Consider the following 13,787-nt stretch of genomic DNA (forward strand, 5'->3'; position numbering starts at 1 on the left):
TTTTTTAATGATCTGTTGTTTTGGGGTCTCTCTTTGAATGTCAGCTCCAAATTTCTTAGTTTCTGTGGCTACTTCACGTGTTAAAAGGGGAGAAATTATTGTTGAGCTGTTGTGCTCAGGGAGGGAGAATGCTCTTTAGAGTGATAATCTCAAGAAAAGAGATCAGAGTAGACGGACCACAGAGAATGCTGTGCGGCTGCCTGCACTCCTGTTCCAGCTCAGCTACAGGGGAAAAAAAAGTCTCCAGTTGAGACTACTGTCTCCTTTGCAGAGTCAGAGAACATCACGATATTTTGTGTCTAGTTGGAAATGATTTTAATTCTAACAAGAAGGTCTAATGAAAGAAATCCCAGTTCCCACGTATGGGAAAGGAGGGGCACAAAGCACACATACAAACTCGGCTCCAGACCCCACCATTCCTCTGGAAATTTGAAAGTGCGGGAGAGCGATTGTTAGTCTCTCTCCCCTGTTTTCAGGTTAGCAATATTTCTGTGTCCTTGGCCACTGAAGGCAACCCATTGTTTTCCAGTAGGTTGTGTGAAGGTTTCTGTAAAATGAGATATTTTATTTCAGACGGTGAGCGAGCTCAGAATCCAGCCAGCGCAAGTGAGCACAGGCATGTCCAACACAAGCTGTTACTCTCCAAAAGCAACTAAACACCCCAACATGCACACCCCTCCCCAAAACAAACACTCCCGTTAGCCAAAAACCTAGGCTGCCTGTAAATCTTGAAGTGCTTTTTCTCTGAGGAGAAGAATGAACCTCCCAGGATGCTTTTCTGCAGCTGAACGTTTTCTTTTGCTTTTCTTCTCTGCTAAATTTCCTTAGTTTCTTTCACAGAAACCACCGAGACAGACAAAGAACGTTAGCCACACAGTTACTTTTAGCTCCTGGTGACAGCTGGGTAAAAGGAAGTAAGGATCAAATATGCTGTAAGCTTGTATTTGTCTTAAGGCATTTGCTTAACACGTCTTGTTTCCAATGATGCCCAAGAAACACACGTGTTTGTGGATGCGCCACAGCTAATTACTGGGCTGGGTTTGTTAATAACCAGAGTAGGACATAGAGTTAGGCGTAAGTAGGAGGAAAAAACAGAGAAAGGCATTGCTTTGTACAGTCTGAGATGCATGATGCAGCTGCTGGGATAGAAGTGAGTTTTTCTACCTTTGTTCCATCACAGGCGTTGAGAGCCTCAGCTATTGCTGACTAATTGATATCTCTAGTCCCTGTGATAGGCTCCTTCGGCCAGAAATGCATGCAGGTGTGTGTCCCGATGCAAATACTGAGGAACACGCAGGCTTTCTTACACAGGCAGAAGGTCGGTCTTCATACCAACAGAGAGGTGGGATGGAGGTTTGTAGGGCATAAGACGAGAGAGAGAGAGAGAGAGAGAGAGAGAGAGAGAGAGAGAGAGAGAGAGCACATAACCCTGCAAACAGTTCGAAATGCATTTGCAAATGCAGAAAGCTTCAGAACCTCTCAACAATTCAAGACACCTTTTTCTCCTCTTCTCTGCGGGACGCCTCCATCCAGCCTCTTTGCAAAAATGATAATAATAATAATAATAACCTGGACAAGGTGAGAGCCCTGCATCTTAGCTCAGAATTCATCCGGTTTCCTTCCCCCTTCTGCCTTGTATTTCTCAGTTCATTGTCCATGCATCAGATGGCAGCCACCCTTGCTCTTGAATGCCAGTGTCACAGCAGGCATAGAAAGGGGACTGAGGGACGGCATTGTCAAAGCCAGGCTTGTCTATTGTTTTCTTTGCTTTCACTGCTCTGCTTTTGAATTTTTTTTTTTTTCCTGAAGCTTTCCTGTCCTAGTGGCCTCTGTCCAGGAGGAGGGAGAAAATTACAGTGGTTCATAGAATAGAGGAATGGAATGTTTTCATTGTACACCGTTTTAATAAACAACTCAGCAGTACAGCCCCAAGAATTAGGAAATGGAGTAAGACCAAGAAGTCTGGTGGGAGGTGGAGGGGGGAGGCTGGGGAGGCTGTGGAGACCCGCCTCAGCCTCCTTGCCCACGGCAGTTTCTTCTGTCACGATCCCTGTTGAATGCTGTCTTTTTCTTCTTTAAAATTGTGGGAAAGGGCTTACTCATCTGTCAAGCTTCCCGTTCACTTATTAATTGATTCTGTGCAAACCTACATGGAAATTTTCGGGAGGGTCAGAACTGCTGTGTGTTCTGCTCTGAATTCAGTTCAGTCTGACTCTGTGGTTGTGATTTTGGGTCATCTAAGTTTGCATGTGAAATCTGTGTGGTCACTTTATGAACCAACGCGCACACACACAAACACACACGATTGTTTGTGTAGGCGTCTATCTCGGTTTTCTATTGTTTTATAGCTTCAGCTTGGCTGCTGTTTTGGATGACGCTCATAAATGAATGATTATCTTCTGTGAGTGGGCTAACTCTGGATAACCTCTGAAGCTTCCAGAGTCACAGCCCAAGTGAGAGCCCTAGGAAGTTGCTTCCAATGTGGCATCTGACAGAGCAGGAGAGCGCTGGGTTTTACAACCTGCCACTTTGACTTTCTACCATGTTTATCTCTTCAAATAATTGAAATCAACTCACAATGTTTCCATATACATTGACTTGCAGGGTGGAATAATTTAGCTACCAGCCACTTTCATGCATTTTGCAAACTTAAGTTTTAACTTAGAAAAAAAATCACTTGGCTCCAAGTAGACAATTTTCATTGCCCTCCAAAAGTTCATCTCAGGGAAAAATAAAGATTCTAAGTTTTCCCCCTTTTTTGCCTTTCATGCTATTTTTTTCCCCACTCTGGCTGGACTCTAAGGTTCTTTACTATTTTCAGAATTTGCTAACTATTCAGTATTTTAGTTCTAAGTGTACTTTCAGTCAATGATGGCTATACCTCCATGCAGAGACCATGAATTCCCAGAAGCCTTTCAATTAATACCACATGCTGTGAGTGGGTGCTTGGTGGTTAATACAAACTCATGATTTCTTTCTTTTCCAAGGAATGATAACAGGCTGTTTGTTAATGTGAGTCTGGAAAAAATCTTTTGGGTTCCCTAGGAAAACATGTAAATCCCAAGTATGAGACCTTGCATATGTGAGCATCTAACGACCCACGCGTCCTTTCTCCTTCCCTTTCCAGTACTGGTCTTAATCCTAGACTGAATCACCTTGTCCTTCTTTTGTGAAGAGACAGTTTGAAATGTCTGGAAAAAAAAACAAACTTCTTGAAGAATGCAAGGCAGGCTACAGTGTGAATTCAGTTGTGGCCACCGTGATAGGCCGCTGTTTACTTCCAGTGTGTCTACTGCCCTGTGATCCTCCCAGTGCTCCAGACCAGACATTGGGAGCAAGGGAATTTATCTGTGATATCGTAGTTACAGACAGTAAAAAAAATCTTTCTTAATATTGCTAGAGATAAAACTCAAGGCCTTCTCTATGCCTTGAGCTATGCCTTGAAAAACCATTGAGCTATGTCTTTGGCACCCTATATTTTCTGAGTTCTTGACTAGTCATTTGGGGTTGATTCAGAAGTCAAAATTTTAAAAAATGAGTTTGGGGAATGGGGAGGTCAGAAATTGGTTTCCCGGGTTCTTCGGAGCACTTTGGCCAGAGAGAAATGGAGCAAGAGTCCCACTTTTCTGATCAGCTCTCCTTTGATAAAGTCTGAGATGGATGAAATGGGAAGCTAAGCTGTCTTTCCACTTAGAAAATATCAGAAAAGTCACAGAGGTGGGTTCAAGACCGTGTATCTGTAGGACTGAAATCATGGGAAGTTCTGTTTGCTTTTTGTCAAGTAGTTGGGTTTCCCTTGGAGCTGGAAGGTGTTCTCTTGCCTGGGGTGAGGGACAAATCTAAAAGAAACCAATCTTAGCCTGGACCCTCTAGAGATGTTCAACTTCTGGAACAACTAGAAAAGAATAACTGAGTTTGGGTCCAAGGCTGATCCCAAGATGTGCTAAAGGCACAGTTTCAAGTTTGTGTGTTGACCAACGTATGCCGCATGATCTCTGTCGTAGTTCCAGTAGACATAAAGCTTCTGGTTTTGTTTTTATTTATTGAGATAGGATTTCACACTGTAGCCCAAGCTGTGCTTTTACTCATGACGATTCTCCTGCCTCAGTCTCTCGAATGCTGGGATTATAAGATCATGCTGCCACATCAGGCTGACATAAACTTAAAACATGCAGACCTCTCACCTGAACATTGCTTTTCCATTTCTCTCTGTGTGCTTCCTGCACGTGTGTATTCAAATGTGTGTAGGAGTAGGTAGCAGTTGTGAGTGTATATGCATGCAGACACGTGCATGTTGTGACTAGATGCTGCCATCAGAATTCATCTTCCATCGGTTCCTCACCTCATTTATTGCAGCGAATCTCTCAATGAAACCTAGAGTGGACACAGACGAAGTGTCATTAGCTAGCTTTCTTGGGAGAATTCCCCAGTCTCTGCCACTTCCACCTGGACATGGTGAAGTGAGTCCTGGGGACCAAACTCTGGTCCACACACTTTCTCAGCCACCACTTCAACCACTGACCCCTCTCCCCAACCCAGGGGCATTTCTTTTTTTTTTTTTTTTTTTTTTCGAGACAGGGTTTCTCTGTGGTTTTGGAGCCTGTCCTGAGACCAGGCTGGTCTCGAACTCACAGAGATCCGCCTGCCTCTGCCTCCCGAGTGCTGGGATTAAAGGCGTGCGCCACCATTGCCCGGCTTCCCAGGGGCATTTCTTAAAGGTGGGTTTGTTCTAGTTCCTGTACTTTTATGTATTGAAACACCATTTGGTCAAAATATTACTTGTGCTTCTTTGTCTCTTGGAACCTAAGGCTATAAGCAGCTTTATGTATTGTTATTTTAAATCATGTGTATGTGTTTGCATGTGAGTGCATGTGCCCACAGAGGCCAGAGTCAGAGCCACCGGATGTAGATGCTGGGAACCAAACTCAGGCCTTCTGCAAGAGCAGCCAGTACTTTTAACCACTGGTCCACAACTCTGTAGACCACAAACATCTTTTTAAAAGAAATGAAACAGTACATTTTTTTGGAAACAGTAAGTTTTGACATTGTAGAACAATGTCTTACCCAGGATCAAACAATAGATCACATGTGTATATGACCACTGAAGACAGAAAGTGACTCCTCATTGCTCTTTACCAATAAAGTCTTCATACTAATGTAAAGAATTGGCTAAAAGGGCAGAACACAGCCATGACTAATAAACTAATTTCCAGTCCCATGATTAATTGAAAATATTTTCTTTTTTTAAAAAAACTATGTGTTTGTCACCGAGATTTCACAATTCTGAAGCAGAAACACCTTCTGGATTTATCTCCTATTAATACTGGTAAGATTGCTTTTTTCTTCCTCCAGCAGGGCAGACATAGGTGGCCTCTTTTTTGAATGGACAACAAGCCCCCCATTGTCAAAGGATCTGAAGGCTGTGCAGATCAAAGTTCACATAACTTCATTTGTGATGTAGAGACCTTAGTTGTTATAGACGTACAAGACCTTGCTATCAGTGCTAACCAACCACTGTAGCACACTGTCCTTGTGACTTGTGGAGAGATACGTAGAAAACCCCCAGGGATTTGTCAGCCCAGCAAAGGGATGGCACTTGGAGGTGGCGTTTTATGTTCAAGGAGTTGAGTTTAAAAATAAGCAGATGTGAGAAATGAGGATGCTCTCTAGAGATGGTGCTTTGAGAAAGGTTTGCCATTGTACTCTTAACTGTTTTCAGGTGGAGTCCAGCGGTACAGGCTGCCTATGGACGTGTAGAGCTCTGAGACGTCTTTGAAAATAATTGTGCTATCCTGACAATTGGTTTGTTAAGTCAAGTATACAGTTCTCTAGTATATGATAAGAGACAAAATACAACAATATATACATATTATGTAATGTGTATGCATTCACTTAGTATGAAATATTTACAGTAAATAGTTTGTGAATTTTTTAGGGGCAGAGAGTGTGCATTCTACAGCACATGTGTGGAGGTTAGAGTACACCTCACAGGAGCTGGTCTCCTTCCACCTTGTGGATTCCTGGAATCAAACTTGGGTGGTCAGGCTTGGTGGCAGGCGCTCCTACCCTATCTTAACAGCTATTTTAATGGCTTTGATATGAGTTTGTATATAAAAGAAACAATGAGGATTTGGGGAAAATCCTTCCCGGAGTTACTTCTCTGGGCACAGATTTAGAAATGAGATGTCATGGAGATTAGCTGCTTCAGAACTGTTGAAAATGAAATTTGTTGTGGCATATAAAAGTGTTGGAGGAGGGGCTGCTTGTTGGTTCCCAGCCATTTAGCCCTGAAATAACCACATAGAAACTTTATTCATTAAATCACTGCTTGGCCCATTAGTTCTAGCTTCTTATTGGCTAACTCTTATATATTAATTTAACCCATTTCCATTAATCTGTGTATTGCCACGAGGCTGTGGCTTACCCGGTAAAGTTCCCAGAGTCTGTCTCTGGCAGAGGCACCGTGGCTTCTCTATGACTCTGCCCTTCTTTCTCCCAGCATTCAGCTTAGTTTTCCTGCCTATCTCTGTTCCCCTATAGCTCTGCTATAAGCCCAGAGCAGTCCCTTTATTTATCAATGGTAATCACAGCATACAGAGGGAAATCCCACATCATAAAAGGCATTCTTAAATGAGTAATCTTTCACACTGTTAGCATCATTGCTTCATCTCTCCTCCCTTCAGTTTGTTTTACCAGCCTCTGTCTCTTGGGAGCATTTTTTTCCCACCCTCATTTCAGCCTCTGAGAAAAAATAACTGAAATGATACCCTATAGAAATGCCAGCATCACTAACTAGTGAAGTCAGGTTGTTTAGGCATAAGATCAGAACTTAGAGATAAATGTATTCTATTCAGTCTATTGAAGTAAATCTATTAGTACCATGCAAAGTCATTCGGTAATGATAATCTAATTTGACTTCACAGTCTTCCCTCCTCCCATATATATAAAGGGAAACTGGGGGCTCGGTGGAGTTTTCAGTTACCCACAGTAAGTCACACATGACAATGGGTTGGGGAAATGGAACCTTATGTAAAATTCTGTATATAGTAGCATGTACCTGTAATCTATCACTGGGAGGATAGAAACAAGAACACATCTGGGTTTGTTGCCCAGCTTATCTAGCTAACTTTGAGTGTTCCTCAAAAACAACAACAACCAACCAACCAACCAAACAAACAAACAAACAAAAACAAGATGGAGATTTATTAGCAGTGGTCAGTGTCTGGGCCTGGTATTACAAGGTTCTTAGCTTTTTATTAAAAGAATTATAATAAAGGTACACACCAATTGCAAAGCAGCAAGTAGTCTTCATTCAAAAGCAAAATGATAGTATTTATACTCAGAATAATCTGTTGAGACTGACAGTGGACCACCTGAATGGGGGAGTGCCCAAGGATGTCTGCTGTTAGTGAGACTTTTTTTTTTTTTTTATAGAGTTCAAAAGAGAAAGGGATTTGTTGTTCGGGGCATAGTGTGAGTGGTTGTCTGTTTTGATTGACAGGTTTAGATTATGTAAGTTTTTCCTTATTGTACATGTCCCTTTCCACAATGCATCTGACTTTAGAAATATGCACGCCCAATTATTTCTTTTTTATTATTTTTATTGAGCTATATATTTTTCTCTGCTCTGTTCCCTTCTCCTCTCCTCCCCTTCTACCCTCTCCCATGGTCCTCAAGCTCCCAATTTACTCAAGAGATCTTGTCTTTTTCTACTTCCCATGTACATTAGATCCATGTATACCTCTCTTAGGGTCCTCATTGTTGTCTAGGTTTTCTGGAATTGTGAATTGTAGGCTGCTTTTCTTTTTCTTTATGTCTAAAAGTCACATGAGTGCGTACGTATGATATTTGTCTTTCTGGGTCTGTATTACCTCGCTCAATATGATGTTTTCTAGATCCATCCATTTGCCAGCAAATTCCAAGATTAATTTTTTTTTCCGCCGTGCAATACTCCATTGTGTAAATGTACAACATTTTCCTTATTCATTCTTCAGTTGAGGGGCATTAGGTTGTTCCCAGGTTCTGGCTATGACAAACAATTCTGCTATAAACATAGTTGAGCACATGTCCTTGTGGCATGATTGAGCCTCCTTTGGATATATACCCAAAAGTGGTATTGCTGGGTCTTGAGGAAGGTTGTTTTCTAATTTCCTGAGAAATCGCCATTCTGATATCCAAAGGACTGTACCAGTTTGCACTCCCACCAGCAATCCAGAAGTGTTCCCTTTACCCCACAACCTCTCTAGCATAAGTTGTCATCAGTGTTTTTGATCTTGGCCATTCTTACAGGTGTAAGATGGAACCTCAGAGTTGTTTTGATTTGCATTTCTCTGATGACTAAGGATGTTGAGCATTTCCTTAAGTGTCTTTCAGCCATTTTAGATTTCTCTGTTGAGAATTCTCTGTTTAGGTCTCTATCCAATTTTTAAAATTGGATTATTTGTTCTTTTGATGACCAGTTTCTTGTGTTCTCTGTATATTTTGGAGATCAGCCCTCTGTCCGATGTGGAGTTGGTGAAGATCTTTTCTCATTCTGTAGGTTGCAGAAAATTGTGTTGACTGTGTGCTTTGCTTTATAGAAGCTTCTCAGTTTCAAGAGGTCCCATTTATTAATTGTTTCTCTCAGTGTCGTCTGCCCAATTATGCATAGATATAAGGTGAAGAATGGGCAATTCTTTCTGAAAGTTTGTTCAGAGGATAAAATTTGCCTAATTAGACGTCTACTCCAAACTAGTTCAAACCAGATTGGCCTTATTGCTCCTAATCTGAGATATAACTAGGAATGTTTGAATAGAAACTGCCATACCTTATGGTTGGTAAGGGAAGTAGAAAACTTATTACATTGTTTTGGGAGAGTTTCTGTGCAGGTCAATGCAGTGGGGATTCTAGGCAGTGAAGGAAATTGTTAGGGGAGAGGTGTGTGTTCATAGTACATACAAGGGAGGTTGTAGATTGTGAAACACATCAGCAGGAGAAGGATGTGTTGTTGTTAGAAGGATGTGTTGTATATCTCAAACCAAGTAGAGTTCCATGTTGCTGAGCTGTTCTGTATCCTTGCTGCCTCAGAGTGACTGAGGGAGAGACTCAGTGCCATCCTGATGCCTCCACACACAGAGAGATGTGTGCACAACATCTTCATGCAGGAACATGTGAACACTCACACTAATGAAATGTATTGTCTTAAGTCATGAATTGAGACTAAGTGCATGCTTGCCAGGAGCTTCTTGGCCCAGAGTGTACTAATTTAAAGTCCCATTGCTACTGTGGGCTGGTTACTGTGCTTAAAGACCCAAACTGCTCTTAAGAAACACACCCTCAACTGAGGTTCAGTTAGAAAGGAGAAATAGGTTCCAGTATTGTACTCCATAGCAGTAGACAGCAGAATGTGCTCAAGTTCCCCAAACAACTTGAAAATTTAAGACTTTTCAAAAAAATTGAAAAGAAAAGATAAATATTGAGGGAGATATTTATACCCTGACTCATACATTAATGATATATCACATATTAACATATCACATGAGATCCTACAAAGTACACAATTTGTGCACCAATTCACTAAAGTACCATAATAAAATTTGAAAAAAAATTGATACTCCTTGTTAGTTTCCTGGCACAGAATCAAACTTTGTGCACTTCATACACATTAATTTTTTAAATTATTTTCTCATACACTATGTCCTGACCACAATATCTCTTCCCTCCTCTCCTCCCAATCCCCACACTCCACTGCAGCACCTCCCCTCCCCCAGATCCACTCCTTGTCTGTTTCCATTCAGAAAAGAGCAGACCTCCCAGAGCTATCAATGAGCAAGGCTTACATAACAAGTCACAATAGGACGAGGCACAAACCTTCATATCAAGCCTGGGAAAGGAACCTGTAGATGGAAAGGGGTCCTAAGAGCTAGCAAAAGAATCAGATACACCCCACTCCCACTGTTAGGAGTCCCACTAAAACACCAAGCTACACAACCATAACACATATGCAGATGACCTAACACAGACCTATACAGGCTCCATGATCACTGCTTCAATCTCTATGAGCCTGTATAAACCCGGCTTAGTTGATTCTGTGAGGCATGTTCTCCTGGTATCCTTCGTCCCTCTGGATCCTAAAATCCTTCTTCCCCCCTCTTCTTCCGGGTTCCCTGAGCTCTGCCTAATGCGTGGCTGTTGGTCGGCATCTGTTTCCATAAGTTGCAGGATGAAGGCTCTCTGATGAAAATTGGGTTAAGCACCAATCTATGAACATAGCAGAATATCATTAAGAATCATTTCATTCATTTTTTTCCAGTCATGGTTGGTTCTACTCTAGGTCTCTGGGCTATCTAGCTTCCTGTCACTGGCTGTTCAGGCAGTGTCAGGTATGGGCTCCCTTTCGTGGCATAGGTCTCAAGTTCGACCAGTCATTGGTTTACCTTTAGAAGAATGGCCTGTTTAGGCTCTGTATTCCCATTGTTAAGCATTTTCATTAGGGTCACCTTTGTAGATTCCAGGGAGTTTCCATTGCACTAGGTTTCCACATTGCCCCTCCAATTCCGGTCATCTCCACCATACTTGCTTCTTCCATCCTCCCCTCCACCTGATCCCTCCTTTTTCCATCCCCACCTGCCCCCAGTCTGCCAGCAAAATCTACTCTATTGCCCCTTCCCAGGAAGGTCCATGTGATACCCTGAGCCCTCCTTGTTACTTACCCATTTGGGTCTGTGAATTGTAGCATGGTTACCCTTCACTTAGTAGCTAATATCCAGTAATAAGTGAGTACATGCCATGTTTGTCTCAGTAAATAGATTTTAAGCTTCCTTTTTCTCTCATGTAAAACTGATTATGTAGGACACAAGGACATCAGGACCAGTGACACCGGAAGCATTGAGACTTCTCAGAATGTTTTCTCCCCAGTACTGCTATTCTGAGATAGATCCCCTTCTTTTAGAATTTTCTAGGTTTGGACCAGTGGCTTTTTGTGAAGGAGATCAATTACTACCATCACTCAAAATAGTAGCAAGCTTTTCTCCACTTACTGCCAGCTTTCATAAGACTAATATGAACCAGACATGGCACCTTGCCCAAGTAATGTTAGTACTTGGGAGAATAAGGCAGGAGGATTTTTGCGAGTGATTTCAATGTCAGACATGGCTGAGAATAGTGCCTTGTTTCAATAAAAACAAACAAATGAACCCTTGTAACAACAGCAGCAACAACAAGGCCAATATGGACTATTGCCTTAAGTTTTTAAATTTTCATTTCATTTTTTCAAGAGTTGGTAAGGTTTCTAGGGGAGGTAGCATTGGAGCTAAGCACTGAAAGTTAAGTAGACTTTCCCTAGGCAAAGAGAGAAGGGGAGGAAAATTGGAGGGAATTCTGAGAAGCCCCGCTGACAAGATCCCAAGCATGGGCTTGTGAAAGTGTTTAGGGGAAGGAGATCTCTCTTGATTTAGCTGAAGTAGGTGTTAAATGGAAGGAAATGGAGACTTTGAAAAGTGTCCTGGGCAAGAGAGAAGGGAAAAGACTAGAGAAGAGAAAGATTAAGAAGAGGTTTTCACTAAGAGTGGGCAATGTATCAGAACAGCAGAAGTGTATGAAAAATATCCAAAACTGTTTTTGTCCTCTGACTTCTGTCTTCTCCAACCAAGTTTCAGATGTGAGAGCAGGTGATGAGGGGGTAAGCAGGGATAGTGTGGAAAAACTCACGAAGGTATCTTTCCAAGTCTGATTTTATAATAATACCATCAAAGATGCTTAAGTCATGTGATGATTGAGGTAAGAAAAGATGGATCTGAGAGATGGGCAAGAATAAAAAAAAATCAGGGTAGGTTGGAAGATGCTGTGGTGGAGAGAAAGCATTATAAATACTTAAGCATTCCGTTGAAATGATCAAGATGAATCCAAGAGAAGAATCAGGGTATCTGCATGAAATTCTGGGCTCCATTTTGATACTTGTAGAAGTTGTGGTCTTGAAAGGAAGACCTGTAGTACAAAAAGTTGGAGTTTTGAAGTGATTAAAAGCATAGATGTACAAGTTATGAGGCAGTAGAAGCAGCCAATAGGTGTTCAGCAACAGCAAGAGAAAACTAGAGATAATGGAGAGCTGTGTTGATGGGAGCAGAGAAGTGTTTGGGGGTGTGGGGGCCTCGATTAGCATTTCACAGCACCGGCAGCATGCTCTGCTGAGATGAGGAGAGTTACAATGGGGATCAACTGCAAAAAGGCGGGAACACTTGAGGCGGGATAATGATACAAGTGACTGAATAATAAAACTAATTTGTACTCTGCTATTTATCCTTCACTTACAGCCGGAGTCGTCATCATCCCCAAAATGGGCTCTGATAGGTTAAATGAAAGTCTCAAGTGGTTCTAGTTAGTATACTAGAATTTAACTCAAATCCTTTATCCAGAGTCATATTCTGATTGGATGTGCTATGTGTTCTTAAAGACAGGGTCCTCTTACTCTTTTTAAATTTGAGTTTAAAATCTTCACTATGCTTACTCATTGGACGTGGCAGTGTTACACATGGGTATTTTCAGCATATTGTGTGTTGAAGATACAACCCATCCCACTTGCCCTGATCCTCTCTTTTCTCATCCCTAAGTTGGTCCCCTTAAGTTGACTTCTTTTATTTAACATATACATACTTGCTTTTATGTGACTGTATGAAATGTAGGCACCACAAGCGAGAGAAAACACATTATTAGTCCTTCGGGGACTGCTTACTTCAGCCAATGTGATCACCCTAGTTGCCTCCATTCCTCCCGCATGTGACTTTCCTTTTCTCCATAGCCAAAAGCAATCTTGTTGTGTATCTATATCCCATCTTCTCTACGCATCCTCTGTTGTTGGATACCCACACTTCACCATAATTTCACTAGCATTGATATACAAATATTTCTGCTATATAATGACTAGGGAAGGTTTTTTTTTGGGGGGGGGGGGTGAGGTAAGCACCCAGGAGTGGTATAGCTGGGCCAAATAGTAGATTTATTTCTATTTATTTTTTTATAAACTTTCATACTAATTTCCATAATGGCAGGACTGGTCTATGATCCTCCAACAGTGTGTAGTTTCCTGTGGTCTATTCTGACCAGCAGCGTTTGCTGTTAATTGCTTGGCTATTGTGCTCACTGGGTTAAGACAGAATCTCAGTGTAGTTTTATTTGCATTTCTTTGGCGATACCTAACAGCGAGGTTGAACAGCTAGTCATATGATTTGCGGCCATTTTTATTTCCTTTTTTGAGAACTGTCTGTTCATTTTATTAGTCCGTTTACTGGCCATGGTGATATCCTACTATTTACTTTTCTGAGTTCTTTGTGTATATTGTATATTAATCTTCTGTCAGATGTATAGCTGGCAAAGATCTTCTCCCATTTTATATTGTGTCTCTTCATTCATTTAACTGTTTACTTTGCTGTACGGAGCCTGTGGCTTTGTGAGGTCTCATCTGTCAATTGTTGGCATTGTTATCTGAGCAACTAGAGTCTCATTCGGAAAGTCTCTGCCTAAATCTAGATCTGGAATGTTTTCCTTGTAGTTTCAGGTCTTACATTAAGATCATTGATCCATTTGGAGTTTTGTACGCTATGAAATAGAGGAATATAATTTAATTCTTCTGTATGTGGATATCTAGTTTTCAAAGCACCATTTGTTGAAGAGGTTGTCTGTTCTCCAGTGTGTAGCTCGGCATTTTGTCAAAAATCAGATGACTTCAGCTGCTTGGGTTTATATTTGGGTTCTCCATTCTCTTCTCTCTCTCTCTCTCTCTCTCTCTCTCTCTCTCTCTCTCTCTCTCTCTC

At 41.5% G+C, this 13,787-nt stretch overlaps 1 long non-coding RNA gene across 1 annotated transcript in view; it reads left to right on the forward strand.

Annotated features, from left to right (window-relative positions):
* Window positions 1-13,787, forward strand: part of LOC113456059 — a 56,682-nt gene that overhangs the window by 633 nt on the left and 42,262 nt on the right. The window lies entirely within an intron of this gene.

This window comes from Microtus ochrogaster, chromosome 5 (genome assembly GCF_000317375.1).
Source record: "Microtus ochrogaster isolate Prairie Vole_2 chromosome 5, MicOch1.0, whole genome shotgun sequence".
Lineage (NCBI taxonomy): Eukaryota > Metazoa > Chordata > Mammalia > Rodentia > Cricetidae > Microtus > Microtus ochrogaster.